The 14190-nt window shown below is 49.5% G+C and overlaps 1 long non-coding RNA gene across 1 annotated transcript; it reads left to right on the top strand.

Moving 5' to 3' along the window:
- The first annotated feature begins 1055 nt into the window (after nucleotides 1–1055).
- On the top strand, nucleotides 1056–13020 carry LOC132658431 (uncharacterized). Its single transcript, XR_009598068.1, has 2 exons — nucleotides 1056–1917; nucleotides 4382–13020. It is a non-coding gene; the product is annotated as an uncharacterized LOC132658431 (long non-coding RNA).
- Nucleotides 13021–14190: the final 1170 nt, after the last annotated feature.

Raw genomic sequence — 14190 nt, forward strand, 5'->3', positions numbered from 1 at the left:
AATAGCCTTGCGGGTGGTCGTTTGGGAGCAAAAAGCAACTCAGCTAATCCAATAACATGCAGACAAGCTGAAAGCGCCTCTGACTCCACCTCTCTGTTCTTGGCCAGAGAGAAGCCCCTGAAGCTCCGACAGCGCTGGGGTCGTGGGGACCAAGCTGGAGGATTCATTTTTAATTTTAAGACATGATTAAAGGCCTTGTTAGATCCATCTTTCAATAGACCGTGAAGGCCCACGTCGGAATATCTCCGTCTTAGAGCCATAACAGCCCTCCCTCCATCAGGAGAATATTGGTGAATCTGGATTCTGCAAAATGTAATCCACAAGCTTAGTGCTGAAAGGGTCACGCAGAATTCTGCTCGTTAAAGGAGCTTCAGCTCTTGGTCCCCGGAATGAACCTTGGCACCGTTGTAAGTGTTTCGCTCTCTGCACTGGTTTGTCTTTGTCTCTGCAAATCTTTGGGAGAATCACCAAAATGCTGAGACTCCTTCTCCAGCTGGCCTTTCTTCCTCCTGGTCAGCTGCATCCTCGAGGCTGAGAGACCCTGGGGTTATACAGAGTCGAGGACACAGGGAAAGTCTGTCTGTCTCCTGCATTCTGCCCTGCCCTCTCAGCCATTGCCTTGTCTTTCGAGGGACAACCCCGACTGTGAAAGTCACCAGGCCAGAGAGATGCCCGTGTAAACAAGGGCGAAGATGTCGAAGGGAGCTGCGTCCACCCTCGCGGCCCTGGGAGGAAGGGGGCCAGCCTGGGTCTGTGTCCACAGAGCGAAATAACACAGTGATGATGGACGCGAGTTCTCCGGTATGCCCAGGAAGCCTATTTCTGTGCTTATGTTAAGTCTCAGGAGGAAAGCTCTCCCGGTCATGCTATCTGTGGTCCTGATCTCAACAGGAGATCAACAGGAAGAGCTCCACAGCTGGTCTCCTACACGCCTATCCCCGTGACCAACTGAGAACAAGGGCGGCAGGAAACCTCCCCTGTGCACCTTCAGGATGGGAGGGGCGGGGGCCCTGCAGAGGAGGAGGGACTCCCGGGGCTGCGGCATCTGGGCCTCCAACCACCCACTGCTAGGGCCCAGGAGGAGCCGTCTCACCTCGCCCTGCATACACGGGATCCACAGTTATTAAGGTGGGTTGGCAATAGACTAAAAGGAGCAGGGACAGCCCTGGAGGAGCCCCACGGGGTCATGTTTGCTCTTTTGTCAGCATTTAATCTAATCCCTGACCCCCTCCCCCGCCCCCACCAAATATATATGCATATAGTCAGAGTTGGGAGAGCTTGCTGCCAAAACTGCTGCTGGCAATAGAAATTGAAGCCACCCCCTTAGATGCTGCAGGAGGGCAAGGGACCGCCCTCTTTTTCCTCCTCATTTGTACCCCAGGATCTCTCTGAAGCTCCCCCAAGCCTGCCTGTGGGGCTCACCCCACAACTCCCAGCGTCGAGGGCAGACCCAGCCTGGCAGGTCCGAAGATCCACCGCCTTGCGCTCTCTTAGCTCATGGGGTGCCGACCTCTAGCGACCCTGCACTGGGACGTGCTTGAAGACAAAGACGGTGAGAACCAGCAACAGGAAGTGTGAGCACTGGCTTCACATCCTCAGAGGGACACACGTGCCACGAGGAGAAACCAGGGCCAGGCCACCAAGGCCGCTTGTTTGCTAAAGCCTCCTGGCCTGCGAGCCTTTATGAAGACCCACAAATAGCCTTACCTTCTGCTTGGCTCAGAGGTTTAAGCGTCTGCCTGCAATGCGGGAGACCCGGGTTCGATCCCTGGGTCGGGAAGATCCCCTGGAGAAGGAAATCGCAACCCACTCCTGTATTCTTGCCTGGGAAATCCCATGGAGGGAGGAGCCTGGTGGGCTACAGTCCACGGGGTCGCAAAGAGTCGGACATGACTGAGCAACTTCCCTTCTGCTGTGGTAAGTACTGGATTAAAAAAAAAAATCCAGCAACAATTTTTTGCATCTCAATGCAAAAACAAAACCGGGTTAAAAATAAGTAAATAAAAGGTTTAAGAAGCTATTCCCAGAAGGTGGGTGAGGGGAGTGAGAGAGACTGTCGGGTCGGGTGGGGGGTCCCCTCTGATGGAGACGTGGACAGACAGCTGGGCCGTCTCCGTAGTGGGAAGGGCAGACTGCGTGGGAAGCCGTGTTTCCAGTCCGTAAGTTCGGCCGCAGCGGGGCTGGCGGGAGGGAAGCACCACAGGGCGCATGCCTCCCACCCTGACCCAGGTACCCGGTTGCCCAGGCTTCGGGTTCTGCCCACGTCCTGCCGGGAACACCAACCAAAGCAAGCCCTGTCAGCACAGCCGTGCAGCGGGAAGAAAGGTGAGGAGGAGGCTGGGAGCCTGGCGCCCCAGAGGGCACGGGCAGGAGCGGCGTCAGCAAGGACAGGAGAGCCATGTAGGAGCTGAGAGCTGGAGAGGGGGGCCCCACTCACAGAGCCACAGCTCAGAGGGTGGGGCGGCTCCTGCTCCAGCTCCCCTCCCACCAGCCACCAGCCCCGACCCTCCCCCAGCTTCAAGGGGAACTGCGGTCCCGCCGCCAGAGAGAAAGAGAGGTGCCTGGAGGGGCCGCCTTGAACCTACATGCACGAATGACCCTCTCTGAGTCTCAGTCTTCTGAAGTGAAAATGGAGACGCGAGGGCATCGCCCAGGGCACAGAGAAGGGGGAACGCGGACCACGTCTGCAAAGGACTCTCCTCTGAACCTGTCACGGCAGCTGCTCAGAACCGGTCACTCTCATCAGGGCCACTGGGACGGAGGCCCGCAGGGCCCCTGCAGAGAGGGGGCTGGGGAGCAGTTCTGGATTTCCAGAAGACACTGGAATGCTGAGCTCCTAGAACTCAGCTAGGAAACCATCTCCATCTGTGAACCCACTGTGCCCTGCTCTGGCACCAACAGGATAGTAAGTCCTCATCCTGGACAGACAGAGCCTGGGGGACAGACACACGAATAGTGACTGTTCAATGCACAGCTGCTTGAACAGAGCATCCCAGGCCACAGGGAGCAGCGGTTGCTTCTGCTGGACAAGGCAACCTCGAGAGCAAGCACCCTTGGCCCCACAGGGAGAGGGGCCCACGGGGACAGCCAGCATGGGGAGGGCTACAGGGGGCATGCCAACAGGGCGGGGACTGCTAGGCGCAGTGGCCATCGGCCATCAGGGTGTGCCGTGACGGCGGGGCAACCCCGGCCTGACCCTCACTTCCGCAGAGCCAGCACACGGCTGTGTACCCGGCCAAGGCCTCCAGGTCGGACCATCTGGGGCCAAGGCCTCGCTGTAGGACAAACTGTCTTCTCAGGCCGCTATGCCGAGCCAAGGCCAAAAAGCTGGCCTCCCAAGAGCGTGGGTTTGGCTCGCTGGACCGTCCCACGCTGCACTGAGCTGCTCAGCACCCAGGGGCCCGGCCGCCTGAGAGCGATTCCACTTCCAAGCGGGGGCTCCCGGGGTCTGAGTCTCATGATGCTGATCTCCTGCAGCTTGCACGGCAGAGGGAGGGTCTGCAGGGCAGAGCCCAGCCCGGTGCGGACCACAGAACTACATGAGGGGAGAGGCCAGCCTCTCCCCGAAGGAGAGAGGGAGGGGCCCAGAGGCGGCGTGCGGGGAGACGGAAAGACACAGCGAGCAGACGCAGGGCCAGAGCGAGTGGGGCGAGAGGGCCCAGCCTGACCCCAGACGGAACAGGAAGACCCAAGACAGATGAGGGCACCGCTTTACAAGCCCAGGGGTCCTGCCCGTCAGCAGCCCACCTGGGTCAGCTCTGGACACACAGCAGGACCTCAGGATGGACGGCCAGCCGACCTGCTCCAGGCTCTGCAGCACAGGCTGGGCCAGGGGCTGCTTTCCTCACTGCGTCCCCGAGGATAGAGGAATGTCATTAGGGCAGGGCCGCCTTGGAATCCTCTTGGATTTGCATGAGATTGAGAGGCTTCTGGCTGCAGTTAAACACCAGGAGCTGCTTTTGCACAAAGAAAGGTTTTATTTTCCTGAACCTCCGTTCCTACTCAGAATCCCAAAGGGAAGAATTCACCCCAATCAAAGTCAGGATTTATCACCCAGAAAGTTCAGCCTTGTCTCCTGCCAAGCCTAGTCGCTTATGAAAATAGCTGGTTATCAGGTTTTCCAAGACAAAGTTTCACGAGCTACATGATTTTTCAGGCTCTGAGTGCAGAGGGGAGCCGGCGGGGATATTGGGGGTGAAGTCCCAGATGGTGCTCCTCATGGTGATTCAGGTGGGCAGAGGCTGGCGGGCTGTCAACGCTGTGCAGGACTCCGAGGAGCTGAAGGGAGGAGCAGAGACCAGGGAGAGACGGAGGACGGGGCGGGGTCAGAGCACACAGTCCCTGGGAGGCTCAGGGTCCCCATCCCTCCTTCTTCCTGCAGAGATTCCCAGGCGCTGCCCAGAGGAGTGAAGCAGAGCAGGACCACACCTGCCGCCAAGGTGCGTGCAGCCCGGCAGGGACCAGAGACGGAGGGGAGGGCAGTGCAGCTTCGAAGGCGCCAAGGGGACAGGGGTTGGGAAAGCTTCCTGCAGCCCAGGGTCATTGCATCCCTGGGAGCGCAGGGAAGAGCCCCGAGCCTTGAATTGGTGCCAACTCCGCAAACGTCTCCCCGCCTGTGAGCGCAGCCGCCAAGACGCGGTTCAGCACATCAAAGACGTCAACTGACCCACAGCCAGGACCACCTGACTGCAGGCACCCCATTCTTCTCCCACCAGAAGGTCCTCCGACAGGACAGATGAGACCAGAGGTGCACATAAGCAGGGGCCAGGGGCTCGGGGGGGGGGGGCGGTAAAGCCCGAGCTGGTCCCCTCCACATCTCGCGCCTGACAGGACGCTGTCACCCTGGTCCCTGTCCTGCTAGGCTCTGCCCACTGCAGGGTGGCTGGGAGTGGCCAGGGGTTTGAGACTGGAAGCTATAAGCAGGGCAGGGCTGCTGCTCAGGCCGAGACTGTGCAGAGGGTCCCGCTCATGCATCCGTGTGGGATGCACCGTGCTGGAGCAAACACGGGGAGAAGCAGGGTGACCCGTCCGTCCTTCACGGGGAGAAGCAGGGTGAGCCATCCGTCCTTCCCCTCACTAGGCCTGGGGCACTGCCAGCTCAGGGTTTCCTTGGGTGGAAGCTCACTCACTGGGGCCCTAAGGGAGGGCCCCCCAAGGTTCAAGGGACACAGTGGGAGAGGAGAGGGCTTTCTCTCCCTCTGCTGAGAAGGAGAAGCAGTCTGACCCCTGGATCCTCTCTGAGGGCAGCTGCAGAGCCTCCGTGAGTGATCCTCTGCTTCCCCCAGTCTGTCTGGCCTCAGCCCTGCAATGTGTTCCGGGAGCCCCTCCACGTGGTAGCCTGGGCCTGGCCTTAAGAGACCCCACCCCTGAGGGTGAGGACGGGGAACAAGACCAGGGCCTCCTCGCCTCCTGCGTTGACCTGGGTGTCTAGAAAGTGCCCTGGTTGCTTCTCAGGTCACCAAGAAGTAAAACACAGGCAACAAGGGGAAGGTCGGGTTGTGGAAACACCCCTCAGGACTGTCTGCTGCCCCGCAGGTGAGCAGCACTTGGTACCGTGTTCAACTGCCCCGTTCCCGTCCAAGAACGTGCGTTAGGAACTGCAGGCGTTTTACCACACATGTTAACTGCTCCTGCGGACACTTGGCTGTTGTTCATCACTCAGTCGTGTCCGACTCTGCAGCCCCATGAACTGCAGCATGCCAGGGTTCCCTGTCCGTCACCATCTCCCGGAGTTTGCTCAAATTCATGTCCATTGAGTCAGTGATACCATCCAGCCATCTCGTCCTCTGGACACTTAGGTACGAGGGAATGTTTGAACCCGTGTTACCAAGAGCTGGAGCTCACAGTCAGCACCTATTCAGAAGACACTGGGCCTGCCAATGTCTGTTGTTGCTAACTTTGCCACCATTGTTCAAAATAGCAGTTTGTCAATGAGATATGCAAATAACAACCAAACGTAACTTCTTATGTAAACAAGGCACAATTCCAGAATACGAACTGTGGGAACAGAAAGCATCTCTTAAGGTAAATTCCATGCGGTCACTGATGTGACTTGTAAAAACGCAACTCCATAAGTGCCAAAGCAGCATGCTGGTTGTCTCCTTAAGCCTTAGAGTGTGGCTCTTGCTTTGAATGCAATGATATTCGACAGCCAGCATACTGGTTAACTGCATTGTGCTTGCAGCTGGATGGTGTAAAGCTCATTTTCTCCTTCTTGCTGCAGAGCTGGGCACACTGTACTCTCTGAGGGCCAAGAATAGCCCTTTGAATGGCTGTTCTGTATTTCCTTAAATGAGGTACAGTAAAATCTCATTATAACAGACTTCTCTGCTATGCCCTAGAAATCGCCAGATGTCTGGTTAACTCGATTCTGCATAAATATGGTAGGTTCTATCTTCACAGCCGGTTTCAACCAGAAAGCAGTTCCGGTCTTTGTCCACCAGAAGTGACCAGTAGGACATGGCCTTAGGGTTGAAGAGGGTCCACTCTTTTCCCCATCAAAAGCCTTCCAGTTTCACCTCTTCACCTGCAAGGCAGGTGGCTTCTGGCTTCCCCCCATCCACACCCAGATCAGAACCACAGAGAATCCAGGCGCAAGATGGGGAGGGCACCATTCCACACAGGCCCCCAATCACAGCTGTGGGTGCTGAGCAGCCATTTGTGGGGACTCAGCAGAATTAATGAGCGAACGGATAGAGCGTTCCGTGAGCATCTGTTTCACAGAGTCGTCGAAAATAGCTCATTTGCATTTTATACAATTGTTCACAACCTCCTTGAGTTTTGTTTTCCTTTGATCAGTTGTAAAGAGGAGAGTGAAAAAGTTGGCTTAAAGTTCAACATTCAGAAAACGAAGATCACGGCATCTGGTCCCACCACTTCATGGGAAACAGATGGGGAAACAGTGTCAGACTTTATTTTTGGGGGCTCCAAAATCACTGCAGATGGTGACTGCAGCCATGAAATTAAAAGACGCTTACTCCTTGGAAGAAAAGCTATGACCAACCTAGATAGCATATTCCAAAAGCAGAGACATTACTTTGCTAACAAAGATCCGTCTAGTCAAGGCTATGGTTTTCCTGTGGTCATGTACGGATGTGAGAGTTGGACTGTGAAGAAAGCTGAGCACTGAAGAACTGATGCTTTTGAACTGTGGTGTTGGAGAAGACTCTTGAGAGTCCCTTGGACTGCAAGGAGATCCAACTAGTCCATTCTAAAGGATATCAGTCCTGGGTGTTCTTTGGAAGGAATGATGCTAAAGCTGAAACTCCAGTACTTTGGCCACCTCATGCGAAGAGTTGACTCATTGGAAAAGACCCTGATGCTGGGAGGGATTGGGGGCAGGAGGAGAAGGGGACGACAGAGGATGAGATGGCTGGATGGCATCACGGACTCGATGGACGTGAGTCTGAGTGAACTCCGGGAGTTGGTGATGGGCAGGGAGGCCTGGCGTGCTGCGATTCATGGGGTCACAAAGAGTCAGACACGACTGAGCGACTGAACTAAACTGAACTGAATGTTTCCTGTCTCATTTCTGATTTTACTTGAGTCTTCTCTTTTTCTCTTAATGTATCTAAAGGTGTAAATTCTGTTTATCTTTTTTTAAAAGACAGCCCTTAATTTTGTTTATCTTTCCTATCGTTTTTCTGGGGCTTTCCAAGTGGCTCAGATGGTCAAGAATCTGCCTGCAGTGCGGGAGACCCTGGTTCAATCCCTGCATCAGGAAGACCTCCTGGAGAAGGAAATGGCAACCCACTCCAGTACGCTTGCCTGGAGAATTCCACAGACGGAAGAGCCAGGCGGGCTGCAGTCCAAGGGGGTGTCTCTATTTCGTCCATTTCTGCTCTGAGGTTTATTTTTCCTCTCTCACAACTTTAGGTTTGGTTTGTTCTTTTTTTTTTTTTTTTTTCAGTTTCTCAAGGTGTGAAGTTGGGATGTATTTGTGGTCTTTCTTTTTTCCTAATGTTAGGCATTTATCACCATAAACTTCTCTCTCAGAACTGTTTTTGCTGCATTCCATACGTTTTGGTATACTGTGTTTCCATTTTTGTTTCTCTCAAGATATTTTTATGATTGAAAAGGGTGTGATTTCAAGTCTCCTCGCCCTTGTGAAGGCTTGTTTTGTGACCTAATCTATGATCTATCTCGAGGAGTGTTCTGTGTCCACCCGAGAAGAATGTGTGTTCTGCCCCTGTTGAGTGGAGTGTTCTGTATACGTCCGTTAGTCCATTTGGTCTAAGATATAGTCCACTGTGTTCTTATTGACTTTCTGCCTAGATGATCTATCCTTTATTGAAAATGGGATATTGGAGTCCCTACTATTATTATATTGCTATGTGCTTCTCCCCTCGGATCTGTTAGTATTTGCTTAATATATTTTGGTACTGTGATACTGAGTACGTATATATTTACAATCGTTATATCCTTTTGACGAGTTTGTACCTTTATCATTATATAATGGCCATTTTTGTCTCTTGTTACAGTTTTTGACTGAAATTCCATTTTGTCTGATACAAGATTCACAATCCCAGTTCTCTTTTGGTTTTCACTTTAATAGGATTATCTTTGTCCATCCCTTCCTGACAAGCCTATGGATCTCCTTACAGCTGAAGTGAGTCTCCTGCAGCATACAAATAGGTCTTGACTTTTCATCCACTCCGTGACTCTATGCCAAAAGGCTGGAGAATTGAACCCACTGCCATTTAAAATAATAACTGACAGCTAAAGACAGTGTAGCCGCCCGATTCACTGCTTTCTGGCTGTTTCGCAGTTCCCTGTCCCTTTCTTTTTCTTTCACTGCCTTTCCTTGCAAACTGGTGATTTTCCACAGGGATATAGAGGCTTCCCTTCTCTTTTCTCTTTTGCTTATCTATTGCAGGTTTTTGCTTGTGGTTACCAAAAGGGCAGCCTTGTTTTAAAATGTTATGTTATACCATTTATATAACATGTGTGTGCATGAGAGAGAGACTGATTTTTAAAAAGTGATGCCTTATGGCTTCACTACCAAATGAGATACAAGGTCAATGAACATCATTCTAATGGAAAAATCATAGCAAATGACTTTTTAGTTTAGTCATTTTCAATAGCTTTATTGAGACATAATTGACTGAAATACAATAATCTGCACATATTAAAGTATACAACTTTATAAGTTTTAATGTGGTAAAGAATCTGCCTGCAATGCAGGAGACCTGGCTTTGATTCCTGGGTTGGGAGGATCCCCTGGAGAAGGGATAGCTACCCACTCCAGTGTTCTTGGGCTTCTCTTGTAGCTCAGTTGGTAAAGAATCTGCCGGCAATGTGGGAGACCTGGGTTTGATCCCTGGGTTGAGAAGATCTCCTGAAGAAGGAAAAGGTTACCCAGTCCAGTACTCTGGCCTGGAGAATTCCATGGGCTGTATAGATCATGGAGTTGCAAAGAGTCAGACATGACTGGCTGACGTTCACTTTCACTTTTTTCAACATATGCACACATCCGTGAAACCGTTATTGCAGTCACAATAATAAACGAAAGCCCTCACCCCCAAAGCTCACTCCTGCCCCTTTGTGACCCCCCTCGAAGATTCAAAATAAGTTTCAAGTCAGTTAGCCCTCCAAATTTATTCTTTTCCAAGATTGTTTTATTATTCTGGCTACTTAGAATTTCCATGTAAATTTTTAAATAAAGTCATCAATTTAACAAACAAACAAAAAAAGCCTGGAGTTTTGATTAGGACTACTTGAATAGCAGACAATAATGCAGTTCAGTTCAGTTCAGTCGCTCAGTCGTGTCTGACTCTGTGACCCAATAGACTGCAGCACGCCAGGCCTCCCTGTCCATCACCAGCTCCTGGAGCTTGCTCAAACTCATGCCATCAAGCCAGTGATGCCATCCAACCATCTCATCCTCTGGTCCTCTGAACTGAACTGAATCAGGGTAGATGTTCTGAGGTGGAGTGCATTCAGCCCATGAAGTGGGGTGTAATTTGTCAGATTTTGTAGATACCCTTTGGAGAAGGCAATGGCACCCCACTCCAGCACTCTTGCCTGGAAAATCCCATGGACGGAGGAGCCTGGTGGGCTGCAGTCCTTGGGGTCGCAAAGAGTCAGACACGACTGAGTGACTTCACCTTCACTTTTCACTTTCATGCATTGGAGAAGGAAATGGCAACCCACTCCAGTGCTCTTGCCTGGAGAATCCCAGGGAAGGGGGGGCCTGGTGGGCTGCCCTCTATGGGGTCGCACAGAGCTGGACACGACTGAGGCGACTTAGCAGCAGCAGCAGCAGCAGTCGATACCCTTTATCCGGTGAAGGAGCTTCCGATCTGTTCCTTGTTTGCTGAGGCCTTTCCTTAGGAACAGATGTCGAATGTTTGGCACTTTCTTACCTATTTATCTTTTCTTCCCAGCCTGCGTATTGGTTATCACTATGTGCTGTGCTGTTCAGGTGATTGATTTAGAGTTTATAGCAGACATCACTGACTTACCTTGGTCTGTGTTCAAGTGGTATTGTTCCACCTTGCACGGAGAGTGGGTGCGATTGCGATCTCACTCTACAGCTGAGAAGACTCAGGCTTAGAGTCTTCACTGGAAATTGCAGAGTCTGGATATGTTGTAGTTTTTGTTGCTACTCTCCCATCGTTTCTTATTTTAAGAACACTTTTCTTCCTCCTCGTCTTAAACACCACCCTACTTGGAGACAAGTACAATATTTACCTATAATCTCTTATTTTGTTTAAACTATTTTCACATTTAACTGCAGAGTTTAATTAGGAATCTATTTTAGTGTATAGTATGACATCAAAGGGGCTTTCCAGGTGGTCCTGGTGGTAAAGAACCCGCTTGCCCGGACAGGAGACCTAAGAGACAGATTCGATCCCTGGGTCAGGAAGATCCCCTGGAGGAGGCACCATAACCCACTCCAGCATTCTTGCCTGGAGAACCCCTTGGACAGAGGGGCCTGGTGGGCTACAGCCCATAGCCCCGCACAGAGTAGGGCACAACTGAAGCAAGTTAGCGGGCATGCATGCATGTGATATCAAGACCTGACTGTGCGCCAGAGACTTTGCCACATCCCAACATCATATGTATGTATGTGAAACAATTTGCATGATTTATGCTAATTTTATTAATGGCACACAAAATATGTTGACGTCATAGTTCTTGCCGTCTCCATTCTTTTGAGTAAATATCTCAGCCTCGTTAATGTATTACACCCTAGATTAATTGTTTTTATTTTCTCACCTCTCTGGAACTTGGGTTTGGCACAGAATGGCATATACACGTCATTCTTACACATTTTTCCCGGTTTTCCAGCTTAAGAGCCCAGCAAACCTCCCCCAGGCCATCTAGTCCAGTCTTACTTGAATAGTTAAGTAAAGAGACGAAAGCTTTACTTCAGCACCCATACTTTTCTCATACTTGTGGACCTCGTATTTTTCCACTGTTCTCAAGTGTATGATTTTCTCCATTGTATTTCTGACTGGCAATGCCTGGGATGCAAGGAAGTTATTAATTCAAACACCTTTATTATGCCCCAGTATCATAATTTAAATATCTTCTAAACATTTTTCAAGTGAATCCCCTGGGGGGGGGGGGGGGTTGGAAGAAATCAGATCATCTGCAAACAGCTTGACATCAGATTCTCCTGCGTTGGTGTTTCATCGCTAAGCGATATTCAACTCTTTATGACCCCGTGGACTGCAGTGTGCCAGGCTCCTCTGTCCTGCCCCCGGAGCTTGCTCAAATTCATGTCCATTGAGTCGATGATTCTATCCAACCATCTCATCCTCTGTAGCCCCTTCTCCTCCTACCTTCAGTCTTTCCCAGCATCAGGGTCTTTTCCAAAGAGTCGGCTCTTCGCATGAGGTCACCAAAGTATTAGAGCTTCAACTTCAGCATCAGCCCTTCCAGTGAATATTCAGGGTTGATCTCCTTTAGGATTGACTGTTTTGATCTCTTTGCTGTTCCAAGGACTCTAAGAGTCTTCTCCAACACTATAGTTCAAAAGCATCAATTCTTCAGCACTCAGCTTTCTTTATAGTCCAACTCTCAGATCCATACATGATTACCAGAAAAACCATAGCTTTGACGAGATGGACTTTTGTTAGCAAAGTGACGCCTCTCCTTTTTAATACGTTGTCTAGGCTTGTCATAGCTTTTCTTCCAAGGAGTAAGCGTTTTTTAATTTCATTTTCCTTTCCAACTCTTAAATATCTCACTGTTCTCTTTAGCCTGTTGCACTGGTTAGAATTCCCAGACCACCAAGAACAACATAATCTTCCTTTCCTGTTTTGGGTGGAAAGCCCTGCCGTATGTCACTGCTGAGATGTGAGGTGATTAGATCAATATGATTTTTAGCATGGTGAGGAAGTATATACCAGGACCTTTGGAGTCTGACTTTATCAAGCACCTTTTTAGCAATTATTCACTTTCTTACATAAAACTGTTTGTTTATACCATTGAGATGCTATTTTTTTTAAGTTTTCTAATTTAAATGCAAATTTGTACTATAGGATAAAATGTTTTAAGTTTTGATGAGATAGTCTTTTAACACACAGTTATGGGTTGCTTTGTTCTGCTTTGCTTGTTAATTTAGGATTTGACATCCACTCTGATCTGTTTACTTTTTTTTTAAATTTATTTCATAAGTGCACACCTCTCTTAATAAATGGGTGAGTTTTCTGTCTCTGTCTGAACTTGGGACAGATCATACAATGTGAATAATAAGCTCCCTGAGATTTTAAAATAATTTCCTTGTTTACAACCTGGCACATTTTTAGAGTGATTATACAATAAATTTTTACAATCAATTTTATCAATAGTTAATTTTTCAAGTTCTCTGGTTTTTTATTAGACTTTAGGGGGAAATGATCTTCACAAAATCTCCACACTTTTTAAATTTAATACCATTTCTCTCTGCATAACACTCACGCTCCCTAAACAAGAAAAACCTTCTTAGACTCTGCCATCACACCTGCCCCATCTCCAATTTTGTCTTCTTTCCTTTTCCTATAATAAAATGTGTTTTTAAATCCCCCAAAATACTGGATTTGTTTAATTATTTAACAGCATTCAAGCCTCAACTTCGAAAATCATAGTTTTATCAACTTTTGTGCTGTTTCCTTTTGGTATTTCATTGTCTGAAAGCGTGATTGGCTTTTTTATTTTAACTGCCTTTCTGTGGACTCTATAATCATTTATTTTAATCCAGTGAGACTTGAAGGAGTAGTTTCTCATCACGTGATTAAAGGTTCAGAAAATCGAATAATAACAGCTGCCATCATTCAGTCCAGTCCAGTCCAGCTCAGTTCAGTCGCTCAGTCTTGTCTAACTCTTTTCAACCCCATGAATTGCAGCACGCCAGGCCTCCCTGTCCATCACCAACTCCCAGAGTTCACTCAGACTCGAGTCCATCAAGTCAGTGATGCCATCCAGCCATCTCATCCTCTGTCGTCCCCTTCTACTCCTGCCCCCAATCCCTCCCAGCATCAGGGTCTTTTCCAATGAGTCAACTCTTCGCATGAGGTGGCCAAAGTACTGGAGTTTCAGCTTTAGCATCATTCCTTCCAAAGAACACTCAGGGTTGATCTCCTTTAGAAAGGACTGGTTGGATCTCCTTGCAGTCCAAGGGACTCTCAAGAGTCTTCTCCAACACCACAGTTCAAAAGCATCAATTCTTCGGCACTCAGCTTTCTTCACAGTCCAACTCTCACATCCATACACAACTACTGGAAAAACCATAGCCCTGACTAGACGGACCTTTGTTGGCAAAGCAATGTCTCTGCTTTTGAATATGCTGTCTAGGTTGGTCATAACTTTCCTTCCAAGGAGTGAGCGTCTTTTAATTTCATGGCTGCCATCCTTATCATATTCTAATAGTACACTTTTAAGATTCCAAGTGCTTCACATGCATTTCCTTATTTAATTTTGAAGGAAGCAAGCGGGAGTTCACACTCTCAGCCCATGTGAGCTGGGACATTGGTCTCCCCCTCAGACTGAGACTCACACATCGGCTTCCTTGTCTCGGAGCGATGCCACCAGCTCTCTGGGGTCTCAGCTTGCAGAGAGCTGATGGTGAGGCTTGCAGTCTCCATAACAAATCTCAATTTCTTACAATAAATCTTTTTAGATAGATAAACAGGTAGATAGACAGAAAGACAGACTGATGGGAGGACAGAGACATGGATATTGATAGAGAGAGAGAGAGAGAGA

The sequence above is a fragment of the Ovis aries genome, chromosome 22 (assembly GCF_016772045.2).
Source record: "Ovis aries strain OAR_USU_Benz2616 breed Rambouillet chromosome 22, ARS-UI_Ramb_v3.0, whole genome shotgun sequence".
Lineage (NCBI taxonomy): Eukaryota > Metazoa > Chordata > Mammalia > Artiodactyla > Bovidae > Ovis > Ovis aries.